Source organism: Cryptomeria japonica, chromosome 1 (assembly GCF_030272615.1).
Source record: "Cryptomeria japonica chromosome 1, Sugi_1.0, whole genome shotgun sequence".
In the NCBI taxonomy this organism is placed as follows: domain Eukaryota; kingdom Viridiplantae; phylum Streptophyta; class Pinopsida; order Cupressales; family Cupressaceae; genus Cryptomeria; species Cryptomeria japonica.
Window position 1 is genome coordinate 263,724,912 of NC_081405.1, and position 18,012 is coordinate 263,742,923.

Genomic DNA, 18,012 nt, shown 5'->3' on the forward strand with positions numbered 1-18,012 from the left:
ATGACCCATAACGACCCAATATGGTGTCATAAGGGGTCATATGTTGTCCTTAGGGGTCATATTATGTCCTACGACCCCTTAGGACACCATATGACCCCTAACGACACCATTTGACCCATTTGGTGTCTTAAGGGGTCATATGGTGTCCTAAGGGGTCATATGGTGTCCTAAGGTGTCATATTGTGTCCTACAACCCCTTAGGACACCATATGACCCCTAACAACACAATTTAATGTCTTAAGGGATCATATGGTGTCCTAAGGGGTCATATTGTGTCCTACGACCCCTTAGGACACCATATGACCCCTAATGACATAATTTGGTGTCTTAAGGGCTCATATGGTGTCCTAAGGGGTTATAGGACACCATATGACCCCTATGGACACCATAGGACCCCTTATGACACCATATGGTGTTGTTAGGGGTCATATGGTGTCCTAATTGGTCATAAGGGGTCATGGGACACCATGTGACCCCTAAGGACAACATTCGACCCCTTATGACACCATATGGTGTCGTTATGGGTCATATGGTGTCCTAAGGGGTCATATTGTGTCCTAGGACCCTTAGGACACCATATGACCCCTTAAGAAACCAATTGTGTTTTTATGGGTCATATTGTGTCCTAAGGGGTCATGGGACACCATATGACCCCTAAAGATAACATACAACCTCTTATGACACCATATTGGGTTGTTATGGGTCCTATGGTGTCCGTAGGGGTCATATTGTATCCTACGACCCCTTAAGACACCATATGACCCCTTAAGACACCAAATGGGTCAAATGGTGTCGTTAGGGGTCATATGGTGTCCTAAGGGGTCCTAGGACATGATATGACCCCTAAGGACAACATACGACCTCTTATGACACCATATTGAGTCATTATGGGTCCTATGGTGTCCTAAGCAGTCATATTATGTCCTACAACCCCTTAGGACACCATATGACCCCTTAAGGCACCAAATTGTGTCATTAGGGGTCATATGGTGTCCTAAAGGGTCGTACAAAACAATATGACCCCTAAGGACAACATATGACCCCTTATGACACCATATTGGGTCGGTATGGTTCCTATAGTGTCCTAAGGGGTCATATTATGTCCTACGACCCCTTAGGATGACATAGGACCCACAATGACCCACACTAATAAATTTGGCCTAAAATTTCGATGGAGGTTTCCGACAGAGAAGGTATATTGTGATCAAATTTGATTTTTTTTGAAAAAATGCCCGATTTCGTCAAAATTCCAACAATAATGCAACATTTGGTTTCGACGGAGAAGGAATTGGCAATGACATTTGGGTTTTTTTAGAAAAAGTGCCTGCGTTCATTGAAATTCCGATGACCACGTGCATTACTTCAAAAAAAAAATAACAAGCTTCATGGTAGGAATTTTGTTATGTTTTTTTGTTTGTCATTTATTTAGGGGCATTTTCAAGTCTGGGTATTATTTAATGTAATAAGGGCATGTTTTGGGCCCATTTGTAAGCCGTTTGGCATTTTGTTAGAGGTGTATGGGTTGAGGATTTAAACAATAGTTAAAAGCCTTTGCTAGACTAAATCCTTGTTTATAAGTGTATAATGTTTAAACCAACATTAGAAAATTGTTTATGGGTCTAGTGTTTGCAGAACAGTTAAGTAACTGTTTGTTTTTTGCTTCTTATTCCCTCCAAATTGATTGGGGACGTGGGTTGGAGGAATTGAAGAGTTGAGTAAATATGCCTCTTGCTCGTGTGTCTACCATGTGAAGTGGTCTAAACGTGGTGGAGTGCGGACAAGAAGAGTGTAAATTATCATTCTCATGGTCATTTGCAGGAACGGGTCGCGGGTAGAAGAAGCATGCACGTGGTAGGGTAGCATCTCTATGTGCTTGTCATGAGAGTGCGTATGGACGGGAGTTGTGTGGGAATGAGTTCAGGATTGGAGATTGAAGTTTGATAGATTGCAGAGTTGTTGTGTCAGTCTAAATTTTCTACTCAACAACACCATGTCATCCCAATAGGTTCCCCTATTCATTTTCCCTCACATCTCATTGTGTGTTTCAATCCTCTTGAAGCCTCCCCATCAAGTGGTTCCTCCCATGCCGATTCCAGTGAAAGAATCTAGATCAATTATGTGCTCAAGAAGTCGCGGGTGGGGGTCTAGTAAGTCGAGAAGTTATTGTTGGGCCATCCCCTGATGAACACAAAGGAGGGAGGCAGACATAAGTTCCCTGTGGGTTTAATCGCTCCAAGATGTAGGAATGGTTTAATCGTTGTAGGAAAAAGGTAGGGTATAATCAGCAAATTCATTGTTATAGATATTCAAATATTTAGATTCAAAGTTTATTATAGATTTATTAGATTAATTGCCAATAGCAGAGATGGTGAGAGGTTTATGTAATATGATATGATCGATTTAAAAGAATAATTTCTTACAAGACCTAAACCGTTGAACAATCCTACAATCATGTATTAATTAAACACTACATTTTAAATAATGAACAATATAGTTAGCCTGAAACATATTAACACTACTTTCCATTTTTAAAATATATCCTAATTAAGGAGAGGGATGACCTAAACCTACGCGATCGAGTGCCATTATGTAATTATGGATGTTGGTATATATGGTTGTGATAGAAAATCCCTTCTGCATAACCATGAGAGCACTGTGTAGTGATCGAGTGCTATTTTTTGTCGGTGTTTTCGAAGGGAGCATAAGTGTACCATTAGGAAGGTGGTATAAAATGGAAGCTGAGAGGTATAAGGTTATGAGGTGTGGGTTAGGATAAGATAGGGAGGTAAGTGATGAAGGATGTAACGGTGAAAGAGTAAGTTAGGATATGTTAGGGGTTTGGAAGGTATAAAAGTGAATGGGGGGAGATAAAAGGATGTGAAGGATGGAATGGGGTTAGGTAGGTGAAGTAAAAGTAAGTGTGTATGAGGTTAAGGTTTAGGATAGGATGTAAGAAAGTGGAGGAGGTTAAGATAGGGGATATGAAAGGTAGATGGAAGGTAATAATAATAGGAAGTGAGGTAAAGGTTATGAGGTGTGGGTTAGAAAATAGGGTGTAGTAAATGGAAGGAAGGGTCATATCACTTTGAGAGTTTTCACCAAGATGAGTAGCCTGAGTATGGACCTCAAATCTTACAAGCCATGAGGATCCACTTGTAGTAGAGGAGTATATACTTGCATCTTGGGAGCTTATTAGGAGTTCACCTTGAATTTGGGAAATACATGTAGAGGAGATAGAATATTGATCAATACACATTACCTAGCCTCATCATGCATAAATATAAGAGGTATAGACTATAGCAAGCACATATCATGAGCCAAAGGATCATATTCGAGAGTTGTTTCATCTCCAATCCTCTACATTTTTAAGATCCACAAATGAGGTTGAGGATAAGTCTTGGTTACTTAGCTTGGACTTATGCTTTGGGTTGCATCTATATGTGACCAACTTAAAGGCATAGTTTTTAATGCAATTTTTGAGAGGACTTGATTCAACCTTGTGGTACTGGGAGGATAAAATGCACCAACTTACATTGGAAACCCTCTCCAGATACCATTTTGGAGTTCTTCAAAGTGTGTTCTATTTCAAAATATTTTTGATAGAGATGCATAGATGAATTTCACAATTTACATAATAAGGTTTCATAGTGGCTCAACATGAGAGTTAGTTTTTGGAGTTCTTGTAGTTTTTAGATTACATTCAAGACAAGTTACTTGTCAATTATTTCATTAGGGGTGGAAAGCACAAAATTTCAGTTTTCCTACACCTGGCCAATCCAAATGACTTTAGGGTTGCTATGGCAAAGTCTCTTATGGAAAATGAGGTACATGGGAGGACACAAGAGGCATGAGAGAAGTTTGTAACCTTGATGAAGGGACTAAAGTGTCCATAGGCCTCCCCATCCTTTAAAGGATAATTTAGACTTACTATATGATTTACAAAGAAAAACCCAATAGTATCAATATTAGGGACAAAGGTCTAGAGCATAGTAGGGGCCATAGGGTAGTCACATTTGACCATCATCGACACAAGGATATTTTAGGTATGAGAGACTATAGAGCTATCAAGCTAGGCCTTCTATGACTCAACAACCTTTTAGGGGATAATCTAGTGTTTTTAGTAATTAGGATCTTCTAATTATGGTGAGGCCTAGCCAACATAGGGTTATATGAGAGGCACATGTTATGTATATGTTAGTATCAGACAAAGAGTGCCCACAAGGTTTTAGAGTAGGTGGACACCATCCTAGGATGTCAAAGTAGATAGTTGATATGTGGGTCTTTACCCTCCCAACCACTCAACATATACCACCATGGGTCTTTACCCTCCCAAACACAAAAAGGTCAAAGGAAGATTCACTGCTGCAACACTCACTTTTTTTGATAGTCTCAAGCACTTAGGACAGTCACTCCTTTCATGGCCATTCTTCTTCACACAACACTCTCTAACATTAATTATGATGACAGTGCACCTCCTTAAACCTTCCACCAACACCTAACTCAATACCGAACTCTTTCCCAATCTCGCTAATGGACTAATTAACTCAGCTCACTGTGAAATTATGATGGTCAATGCAAGGTTTAGGATAGTAGTAATTAGGATCTTCTAATTATTGTGGGTCCTAGCCAACATAGGATTATATGAGACATGGGTAAGTTCAATAGTGATTTCTCCTTCAATTCTTGATGAATGCTTCATTGCCTATTCACGTGGAATTGAATTGATTTTATAATTAAGAGATCACTTGAATTGTAGGTAAACCCCTTCAAATGATAGGGTAGTCTTCCTTTTATACCTAATATATGTCTTGAAAGAATTTTATCTTGATAGCTTTAAATTAAAGTACTTTCTCTTCTATTTGGTATTGGTGGAGCAAAGGTTGCATTGCATCATCCTAGGATACATATTTCCATAGATAAAACACAAGTTAAATGTATACTAGGTCGATGCAAAGCAACCTCTCCTCCAGAGATCACCAGAAAATAGAGAAAGAACTTTAATTTAATGCCATCAGGATAAAAGTCTTTAATGAAGATAGATAAATGGTATGAAGTTGTATCTATTTGGAATGCATTACCCAAACATGGAAATCGATCAGTCGCCTTTGAAAAGAAAGTGGTATGATGAAATATTTAGGCATAAAATAGATTAAATGCACTCTGTACTACTACTGCACAATATTTTGGTTGATGATATTTTTAAAATAGTAAAGGAAGGTGTATGGAACAATCGAATTCTTATCATTATAAACAATGAATATTTTAAGATCCTTTTATGATGTGTAAGCTGAGAATATTTAATGAAAGGTCCCTAAATGAATACACTTTAAATTGATTTTAGCAATGACTAGTGGATGTAGACAAAAAGAAAGCTTTTTGGATTAGGATGGTATACAAAATCTACTATCAAAAGGATAGGCCCTATAAATGTAACTTGTAATTTGGTCTGGCCCTAATTGGGTGATGTAACTTGTGGTCCTATATTGAATGTAACTTGTAGATAGGGTAGGTCCAATATGTATTTTGAGCAATTATGTAATTGGGCTAGGCCCAAACACATGTAGCATGTGATAAAGGCAATCAAGCAATAACGTCTTAATAGGTCAAGACCTATTTGGATGATATACATAATATTATTATTAAATTAACAAGGCAGGCTAACTTGAGACTTGACACCACAAGTCAAGTATATAAGCAAATCATTTGCATGGCATAATGAATCAATAACATACAAGGTGAATTATTCTTAAGGCTATCAACACATGTAATCTGCTCTCCAACATTTGGCGATCTCTCTCTCTCTCTTGTGCGAACTTGCTCCACATCCATTGTGTGAAGGTTGGCTATTAGGTGATACTAAGGATAAATATTCAAAAAGTATAATAATTACACTAATAAATATATCACTCTAATGCCTTCTTTAATTTGATATAAGGTCCCTCTATCATGTTAATGCATGATAGCCTTGGTAAGATAAATGATTGAATGAGAGATAAATGAAGTCTTGCATTCAATCATCTATCCTATCGGTAAACTATGATGAAGACTTCAAGCTATTGTTCCTTCCTTTGATGATCATTCTTAAATTTGTATATATTCAACCATACTTGCAAAGTTTGATCAATTGTTAACTACTGATAATCATCATTTGTAAATCTCATAGCACAGAATACTGATTGGTATCAGTTTACATTAAAACCAATGCACTCCGATTAATATTGGTTAACATATTAACTATGAACACTGATTGTTATCGGGCTTAACCAATGCACTCCGATTAATATCGGTTAATATGTTAACTGTGAACATTGATTGTTATTGGGCTTAACTAATACATACCGATTAGTATCAGTTGTCTTGCATATGATAGACACGTCAATTAAGTATCAGCTAGTTTGTTAAGTGATATACACCGATTTAGGTTTCTATCCTCCTCCTTTGTTGACATCCCCTCCCCCATTGTCTAATATATCTACAACTTTTCCAACAACTTTTAATATCACAACAAGAGATAATTTTGTATGAGTTTCTTAAAGCAAACTTTATTACCCTCCCCTTGAAAAATTGAAGAAAAAACCATAAACAAAATTAGGACAATCCTTTTTTCAAGCATCATCAACTATTCCACTAATGAATGTCATGATTTGGAGATTAAAATTCAGCGACTTATTGTAGTTCTAGTAACATTTAAATAATAGGTGGCAATGAGTTATACACTCATCATATCCCTTCTAAATGACATTTATAGCCTATTATGTTTTTATCTTGCTATATGACATTGGTAGCTTAATTACCTATTAGGGGCTCATTGTCATTCATGGTACTACAATTTCATGTGCAATCATACTTGGGAGGCAACGTAATAGCCTATTTCTTCTTGTCTCTACATTGTGGAGCAAGAATAATAGTTGTCAATTGTTCCTCTTTTTTAAGGATCCACTTTACCTTTGTTTCTTTTTATCTTTTATAACTTGATATCCTTTCTTGCATAGAATTGTCCTGAATCCAAATTCTCTCCTTGCTTGGACATGTGTGTTCCTTGATTAGGACCTCTTTCATTGTTTTGTAGGCAAATAAACAAAGACATCGACCTCTTCTCTCTACTTATACACAAAATGGCTAATTGAAACCACTTCATATACAAAAAATGTCTCCTTGCACTAATCGAGCCTAAAAAATGTGACACCCTTGTTCAACAAGGGTTGATACTCTACAACACGATGCCTATCATTCATGAGCTCAAGGTGGTTACTTTCATGCTCAATAAAAATATGATCAAAACTTTTTGTAGTTTCACCACCATCATAATATCATTTTGCTATTGTTAACATCATACATCCTCATGCTACGTTGGCAATTCATCGGGCTCTTCAATTTATTCACTCTTTATATGTTAGTGACTACCTTTAACTTATGAACCTTCAAATAAATCATCATAATGACCCCTTCACTATCTTTTGTTGAATGAAAATCCTTCAACTAGACTACATTGTATAAGAATTTGGTGTGGGTCTTTCATTCTTTCCTTGATTTGCCATTTTTTATTGTTCCACCCTACAATTTTGTATTTGAGGTATGTAAAATAGTTGCTCTATAGATTTTTTTATCTCTCTGCATTCTTTTGGTTGCCTTCATTTAAATTATGTAATGTTTCCATAATATCTCTTTTACAACTATCTCTTCATTTCTTTTGCAATTAAGAGATCACTTGAATTGTAGGTAGACGACCCCTTCAAATGACAAGGTAGGCTTCCTTTTATACCTAATATATGTCTTGAAATAATTTTATCCTAATGGCATTAAATTAAATTACTTTCTCTTCTATTTGGTATTAGTGGAGCAGAGGTTGCATTGCATCGACCTAGGATACATATTTCCGCAGATACAACACAAGTTAAATGTATCCCAGGTCGATGCAAAGCAACCTCTACTCCAAAGATCACCATAAAATAGAGAAAGAATTTTAATTTAATGCCATCAAGATAAAAGGATTTCAAGAGAGATAAATGGTATGCAACTGTATCTATTTGGAATGCATTACCCAAACAGCGCAATCAATCAGTCGCCTTTGAAAAGAAAGTGGTATGATGAAATCTTTGGGCATAAAATAGATGAAATGCACTCCATACTACTGCTGCACTATATTTTGGTCGATGATATTTTTAAAATAGTAAAGGAAGGTATATGGAACAACCAAATTCTTATCATTATAAACAATGAATATTTTAAGATCCTTTTATGATGTGTAAGTTGAGAATATTTTATGAAAGGTCCCTAAATGAATACACTTTAAACTGATTTTAGCAATGACTATCAGATGTAGACAAAATGAATGCTTTTTGGATTAGGATGGTACACAGAATCTACTATCAAAAGGTTGTCAAAAATTCTTGGGACTAGGAGGTGTGAAATGGCCTACTCTTATGCTTTTCATGCCATCAAAATTTGAGTTTGATTGTCATCATTTACTTTTGCCAAATTCTTCACATGTAACTCCTGAATCAATTTCCTACACACAAAATGATGAAAAATAGGTTTTTTGATGGGGGATTTCCTAGGTCAAAACTTGGGTTTTTAATTAACCTTGAAGTATACTATTTTCCTTTTGAGGGAAAGGATAGATCTAATCTAAAAATGCTTAAAATTGAACATGATACCTTGATGAATCTTTCTTGAATCCTCACACAAGGTTTTAGGATGTTATGCAAACTATTGATCATGAATGCTGTGCTTTAACTTGTGATGCAGAGGAAGGGTGATAAATGAACCTTTAATATTTATAAGGGAAATACAAGGTCCAAACCCCTAGGCCTACTAGCACCCAAATGGCTCAAATAGGTCAAATGCAAACCAACACTTTTTCAAATGATTCCAAAGGTATGGAATATTTGTACTACCTCCAAATAAGTTTTTTTAAATTTTTTTGTGGTTCCAAGAACTTGTTTAAGTGCAAAGCCCTATTTTTAGCCTTCTAGGTGTAGTTGCCAAATTATCCCTCCAGCGAGGAAAATGAATTGTTTTCTCTCAACTTTCCCAAACAACTAAAAAAAAAATTTGGATATTCAGACACCCATTTGTCTTCTCTTCAACATACCAGAATATTTCATATGGTTTCTTTGGAAAGTATATGTTGTCCTGTAACTATGCACTGTTTTTGGACTCCAAAAATGACAATTTTACAAAGGAAGTATATATTTTTTTAACTCCCAGACTCCCAAACTCTCAAAAGTCATCCAATATGATTCAAAACTAAGTAAAATTCAATTATTTATAATGTTTAACCTTCTTAGATGCAAAATACCTTATTTAGCCTCTCATAAACCCTTAAAAGTAGGGTTTCTCATATACCCCTCTTCCAAACACTATACCATCCAAATGATGATGGATTAACCTTTAATTTGAAATTTCTAAACACTATCAATCATAAAATGTGCCCCTCCTTAAGGTGGATTTGCTACAGCTGCTCCTTAGCAAGCAATTTCTCCACTCTTACATTTGTTGTTTTGGTGATCACCCCGGTTCTCCACCCAATCTGCACATCAACCTATTAGTAATTTATTGTACATGTTAGAGGAGTTCCATCCCATGAATATTATGCCTTTTACATTCATGGAATGACCATTCTCATTGTAAATCAACCAAATCAAATGCCAAATTGCACAAATCTGTTAGAACAATCAATGCAACTAGTCTAAAGTCTAAGACAAATGGATTATCTGGGCATCTTCCTTGCAAATAAGTGCAAATAAGATGTTCAAGGTCTCTTCAATGCATTAGGAATTTGAATACACACTCAAGACAAAGTTACCATAAGCCAAAACACCAAAAAAATTCAATAAAACAAAAATCTGTTGTTATTGCTTGTCCCAGTCCGTACACCAACATTCTCTATCGTACAAAGCATTACATCAACCATTTGATCAAAAACTCTTAATTGCTGACACACAAGGTCATGAAATGATTTATTGAACTTTCCTAAACTCTTCTAGATTCCCTAAGCCATAAATTCCTATTACATCTTTTTGTTGGTCCTAAGGTCCTTACCAGGCCCTTTAGGACAAATTATAAACTTATTACAATTTTCATCATTAAAGGCCATAATGGACCTTAAGACATCATAATTGATTGGCTCTTCACTCCTAAGACCTTCAAAAGTCTTTAATGTCTTCATTGATTCCTTTGGTCTTCCAAATGCACTTGCACCAACTTGAATTCTCCTTCAATGCTTGATGAATTCTTGCTTGCTTGTTCACTTGGAATTGAATTGATTTTATAATTAAGAGATCACTTGAATTGTAGGTAGACCCCTTCAAATGAAAGGGTAGGCTTCCTTTTATATCTAATATGTGTCTTGAAAGCATTTTATCTTGATGGCATTAAATTAAAGTACTTTCTCTTCTATCTGGTATTGGTGGAGCAGAGGTTGCATTGCATCGACCTATGATACATATTTCCGCAGATACAACATAAGTTAAATGTATCCCAGGTCGATGCAAAGCAACCTCTTCTCCAGAGATCACTAGAAAATAGAGAAAGAACTTTAATTTAATGCCATCAGGATAAAAGGCTTTCAAGATAGATAAAATTTGAGTTTGATTGTCATCATTTCCTTTGCCAAATTCTTCACATGTAACTCCTGAATCAATTTCCTACACACAAAATGATGAAAATAGTTTTGTTGATGGGGGATTTCCTAGGTCAAATAGGTTTGAATATACCTTGAAGTGTGCAATATGGAAGGTTTGTATTCTTAATCTCCTACCCATTTCTTAATTTAAAAGATGATATCTTTATTAAATATCTCCTCTATTTTTGGAGGTAGACATCTTTAGGAAAAGATCTCTTCCTCCCTCTTTAAAATGATCCCTTTAGATCTAATCTAAAAATGCTTAAAACTGAACATGATACCTTGATGAATCTTTCTTGAATCCTCACACAAGGTTTTAGGATGTCATGCAGACTGTTGATCATGAATGTTGTGCTTTAACTTGAATTCTCCTTCAATGCTTGATTGCTTGTTCACTTGGAATTTAATTGATTTTATAATTAAGAGATCACTTGAATTGTAGGTAGACCCCTTCAAATGACAGGGTAGGCTTCCTTTTATACCTAATCATACATAAAGTGTTTGAATTTTTTCTCACACATGAGGCAAGAAATGAGGGGTCATATTTTGGGTCCCAATCACGTGTCTTGTCAATTTAGGATGTGACATGCTAAAGTGGGCATCAATGTCTCAAGATCAAATGGACCTTAAGTGATTGTCTCCCTTGCATATGATTTGTTTGGGTGATAAACTTCACCATTCTACTCACAAGAATTTTATTAAGTCTCAAATATAGGGAAATGAAAGGCTTCAAATAGAAAACTTGTACATGCAACTAAATCCATTGACTAATCAGAAGAACAAAATTAAGAAACAATTCGATCATCTAAGAGATGTTGTAGACTTGCAACTCACCAGCTACTTAGCTTTTGCGGGTAAGATTTCTTTTTGTTTTGGTTATGGTTGTGGTGTTTGTAGGGAGACATTTACAAATTTATATCTATTTTCACTATTTAATGGTTTATGGGTTTGTAATGGTAATTTAATTTTCTTTCATATTTTTGTATATATTCTTTATAATATCCTATTATATTGATTTGTTCTATTATGGATAATGGTGTGGGTCAGATGGCTTTGTCGTCGGTGCATGAAAGCATTGCATGAGTTCTACTTTTAAAAATTACATGAAACATTTTTAAATTATTTGATTCAGTTTTATTTGAAAAAAAGTTTATCAATGATGTTTCCATCAGATAATATGTAACATCTAATGACTAAATATTTTCTTTACAAATGCTTATTTTATTTAATTATCATCTAAGCGTGAATTAAAATTTATATTTGTACGGAAGTAGAACATACAAGCTGAAGACTCATGTGCAAGTAAATTTCATAAAAGAAAGCAAGTAGACATTATCTTGAATGACATGGAAACAAGCTCATCAGCTTCCTAGAAGTGAGCAATTGGAGAAAAGCAGAGGAAAGTGTTAAAGGGTGATAAATACATAGAGAGTATGCAATACAAACAAACAATGTCTGGAGTGTGTGATGTGACGTCTCTAATTTATGTCTAATGGGACTAACCGGTTTTGGAGTTCCTGCGAAACCTATTGGGCCACGCTTGGAGGAAATCAATTTGTTCATGCAAGCAGCACCTTTTTTCTATTATGAGAATGATGCTTTTGCACCGAAGGATATTTGGAAGTCAATATCCAAAAATTTCTAAAGTGTGGAACCAGAGTTGGCGGACTCGAAGTAATTTTTAGCTTTCATAAGACCAAGAGGTTATGTACACAATCTCCCAATAGAAGGGCAATTTCAAGTATTACCTCTCCCCCCCATGACTATTCAGGAAGCATTTCTTAGACAAAGGACTATTGGCCTCCATGGGATCAAATAAAAAAATTGAAACATAGACTCTAGATGATGTGGTGGTGTCCTTCATGAAGAACTTTGCACTATAATTGAAAATTCATGAGGGAAACTGCAAGATAGTGAACATAAATACATTCTTGAAAAGTGCAAAGAATGGAACTTGGTTTGGGTGGGGCCGGGCTAGGTGGATCCTCTAGAGGTTGACAAGATAAAAATAATATTAGGATTTGAAAAAGATCACACTCGTGGAACTTCATGTGCGACTGATCGATTGCATTGTTTGGGTAATGCATTCCAAATAGATACAGTTGCATACCATTTATCTATCTTGATTAAAGCCTTTTATCCTGATGGCATTAAATTAAAGTACTTTCTCTTCTATCTAGTATTGGTGGAGAAGAGGTTGCATTGTATCGACCTAGGTTGATGTAACACAAGTTATATGTATCCCATGTCAATGTAAAGCAGCCTCTTCTCCACCAATACCAAATAGAAGAGAAAGAACTTTTATTTAATGCCATCAGGATAAAAGGATTTAATCAAGACAGATAAATGGTATGCAACTATATCTATATGGAATGCATTACCCAAACAATGCAATCGATTAGTCACACATGAAGTTCCACGAGTGTGATCTTTTTCAAATCCTAATATGATTTCTATCTCGTCAACCTCTAGAGGAGCCACCTAACCTAGCCCCTCCCAAACCAAGATCCATTCTTCCCACTTTTCAAGAATGTATTTCTATTCACTATCTTGTAGTTTCCCTCGTAAATTTCCAATTATAGTGCAGAGTTCTTCACGAAGGACACCACCACATCATCTAGAGTCTATACTTCAATTTTTTTCTTTGATCCCATGGAGGCCAATAGTCCTTTGTCTGAGAAAGTGCTTCCTGAATATTCATGGTGGGGAGAGGTAATGCTTGAAATCACCCTTCTATTGGGACATTGTGTACATAACCTCTTGGTCTTCTGAAAGCTGATAATTACTTCGAGTCCGCCAACTCTGATTCCACACTATAGAATTTTTTGGATATTGACTTCCAAATATCCTTCGGTGCAAAAACATCATTCTCATAATAGAAAAAAGGTGCTCCTTGGATGAACACATTGATTTCCTCCAAAGCATGGCCCAATAGGTTTCATAGGAACTCCAAAACCAGTTAGTCCCTCCGGACATAAATTAGAGACGTCACATCACACACTCCAGAATTGTTTGTTTGTCTTGCATACTCTCTATCTATTTATCACCCTTAAACAATTTCCTCTGCTTTTCTCCGATTGCTCTCTTCTAGGCAGCTAATGAGCTTGTTTTCATGTCATTCAAGATAATGCCTACTTGCTTTCTTTTATGAAATTTGCTTGCACATGACTCTTTAGCTTGTATGTTCTGCTTCCGTACAGATATAAATTTTAATTCATGCTTAGATAATAATTAAATAAAATAAGCATTTGTAAAGAAAATATTTAATCTTTCGATGTTACATATTATCTGATGGAAAGATCCTAGACAATTCTTGGAGAAAGGAAACATCATTGATAATCATTTTTTTGCAAATAGCACTGAATCAAATAAATAATAAATATTTAATGCAATTTTTAAAAATAAAACTCATTCAATGCTTTCATTCACCGACAGCAAATCCATTTGACCCACATCATCTCTCGTCATCGAAATTTCGATGACAACTAATGAAATGTCTGACAAGGATGTTGTATATCCGATGTCACTTCCATGTCGGATGGTAATCAAGGAGCAATCATAGCACCTGTCAGAAATCCAATGGAAATCCACCAAAATTTGTGGCCAGGGGTGCAAATATAGCCATCGTCGAAGGAGTTCATAACATCATCGGATGACCGATGCAAATGGCATCATCGGGAAGCCCGACGATGAGTTTTTGATGGTAAAGTTGGTTGGAAGTCTGACGTTTGGTCATCGCAAATCCGACAATTAGGTGTCAGAAATTAGGCTCAAATGTACTAGTGCTAATATGGTGTCATTGTTGGTATTTTGGATATGTTGATATGGTTTTGTCATTGATGTCAACACCTATCATTGCTTGTCAACACTTATCAGCACTTGGAGATCTTTGGTTATGTTCACCGGCAAGTCAGAGACTTATGCACAGTCACTGGTATTTGGTTCACCGGCAGATTGTATTGTTCATTGGCACTTGGAATAACTTGGAGACTACTTGGTTTTGGTGATCTGGTTATTAGTTTATTCGGGTTTGCATATTTGTTGTTACTGGCAAATAGGTCCATGTTATGCACCGGCAAGCATATCTATTCCAGATCAGCATAGCACATTATGGAGATAATTTAAAATTATTGTAAATACATTGAGCCAACATGATGCATCGGATATAAATTTATTTGTAATTGATTTTATTGTAATATTCTTTGTAATCTGACCTATTCAATTGGTCTTAGGTTATGGTATAAATGTAAGATCTTATTTATGAGATTGATATGTGATTGCAAAAAGGAATTGTAATAAGGTATATGCGAAAATAAGCAGAGCTATACACGCGAACATCATTTAAAGGTTGAAGGAAGGTTTTTGTGAAGGCAATCAGAACTAAACTGGTACTGAATCTAGCATATGAAGATGCTATTTTATGCAGTACATTATCATTGGATTTGACCATCCAATTGTAGTCAATGTGACTCTCATTTTGTGATTGAGCACTGAGCTCTAGGCAGCTGGCCTTTATGCATGTGTAGACTCCATATTCTATACACATACTATCTACAGTAGTATCATTTGATTGTGGGTAAGGCTTCCCACTGTGGTTTTTCCCCTTATAGGGTTTTGACGTACAAATATTTGTGTTATGTGTTGTGGATGTCATTAGTCTTTCTATTTCATGCATTAATCTTTACCGACATTAAGCATTAAGTTTTGATTAAGTTAATTTTGGTTGAATTTATTGGACAACTGATTCACCCCCCCCCCCTCTCAGTTGTCTCTGAAACCTAACAATTGGTATTAGAGCTTAGTCCTCTTTTTGCATAAGTTTAACAACTTGAGGAGATCCAATGTCTTCTAACTATTTCAGGAAGGATAGTCCGAAACTTGATGGAACTAACTATGGCATATGGAATATCAGGATGGAGACACATTTTAATTGCATTGGAAAGGACATATGGGATGTTACAAAGAATGGCTACACTACTCCTACTCAAGTTCAACCTAATCCACCTAACTTGGCTAAAGATGAGGAAAATGATTGCAAAGCAAGAGAAGCACTTTTGAGCGCATTATTAGATCAGCAAGTCATGGGATTGTCAGACAAATCTACTACTAAAGCTATTTGGGACAAACTGGAAACATTGAATCAAGGAGATTCCATAGTCAAAATTGTAAAACTTGATGCTTCTGGGTTAGGTATGAAAGTCTGAAAATGGAAGAAGATGAAAGAATTTCTGCTTTTATGGAAAGAGTAAATGAAATTGTTTTGGGTATACAATGTTGTGGAGGAACCTTAAGTGAAGATGAGATTGTTTCTAAAGTTTTAAGAGCTTTGCCACCGGAATATAAAATGAAAGTTATTATTATAAATGAATTAAAAACAATGCCTAATGCATCAGTATCTAGAGACACCTTGGCTGGAAAACTTTCAGCTTTTGAACTCGAGGAATTTGGTCTTGTTACTACTATTAAGACAAATCTAGCTTTCAAGGAATCATCATCAATTGCGGCATGATCATCATCGTCTAAGAAATCTGATTGGAAATCCTTCTATGCAAGAGAACTTGAAGAAAGCAGGAGAGAAAATGAAGAACTAGAAGAGCTTGGAGCATAATTTGCAAGGAAAATTCCTAAAGGTCCAATTGGAAGTAAGTATGAAGGTAAAGCACCCTTTAAATGTTTTAACTGTAATAAGATTGGTCATATGGCTTCTAGATGTCCTGATAGACATGCTAGATTAAGAGAAGAAGCTAAAAGAACATATAAGCCTAACCTTGATTATCATAAATACAAGTTTAAGAAGAATAGAGACAAATCTTGTTATTATGTTGATGAAGGAGTTACTGATGATTTTGATGAGGATCCAATAGACAATGGATGGGCTTTTGTTGCTATTACAGAAGATCAATCGGCACCTACTATTCAACCGGTAGAGCAGGCCCTGGCAACTAAATTTGAAGATAAGGATGAATGGATTATTGATTCAGGATGTTCACATCACATGACTGGTGATAAGAGTAAATTCTTAACCTTTCACGAATACAATGGAAGTTTAGTAAGATTTGGAGATGATAAAGCTTGTATGATCAAAGGAAAAGGCACTATATCTTTTGATGGTAAGCACAATACTGATAATGTTTACTATGTTGAAGGTTTGAAGCATAATCTTTTGAGTGTTGGTCAATTAGTTGAGAAAGGATTTTAGTTACAATTCAAGAATGGTAAATGCAAAATCTTAAACAGAACTGGTTTGGAAATTGCCACTGGTAATTAGACCTGAGGTAATATCTTTCATTTGAACAACAATGAGAAAGCATGTTTGATTGCACATATTGATGAAAGTTGGTTATGGCATAAGAGACTTTTTCATGTAAATTTTGATTGCATTGTGAAAATCAGTACAACTAAGGCAATAAGAGATTTACCTAAGATTGTTAAACCTCACAATCCAGTATGTAAGGAATGTCAATTTGGAAAGAAAGTTAGAGCAACTTTCAAGAATATTCCAGAGAAGTCTAACAATGTTCTTGATTTAATTCATATTGATTTATGTGGTCCAGCAAGAACTAGAAGTATACAAGGAGATAGGTATTTTATGCTAATAATTGATGACTATTCTAGAATGTGTTGGGTTACTTTTCTCAAGGAAAAATCTGAAGCATTTGGGAAATTCAAACTATTCAAGGTGGTGGTAGAAAATGAAACTGGCAAGAAAATAAAATGTTTGAGATCAGATCAAGGAGGAGAATTTACATCTAAGGAATTTAATACATTCTATGAAGTGAATGGGATCGGAAGACAGTTATCAGCACCCCAGACACCCCAACAGAATGGAGTTGTGGAAAGGAAGAACAAAACTCTCTTGGATGCAGCTAGAAGTATGATATCAAAAGCAAATATACCTCATATATACTGGAGAGAAGCGGTCAATACAATAGTTTATACATGTAACAGAGTTCACATCAGAGGTGAAACCGGTAAGACCCCTCATGAAATATGGTTTGGTAATACTCCTACTCTTAAATATTTCAGAATATTTGGAAGTAAATACTATATTAGAAGAGATGAGTATATTGGAAAATTTAATCCTAGAAGCGATGAAGGAAAATTTCTTGGTTATTCATCTAAGAGCAAGGCATATAGATATTTTAACAAGAGATTGCAGAAAATTGTTGAGAGTGCAAATGTGAAGATTGATGAACAGTTTAGAGGAAATTCAAGGTACACAGACTTTGAACTGGCAATAGAGATAATAACAAATGAACCTACTATGAATACAATAGTACAAAATGGTGATCCAGTTACACCAACATCATTTGAGGATTCAACAGTCACTAAAGAACAACAACAAGTAAAAACGCCTCGGTATGTAAGATTAAATCATTCTGAAG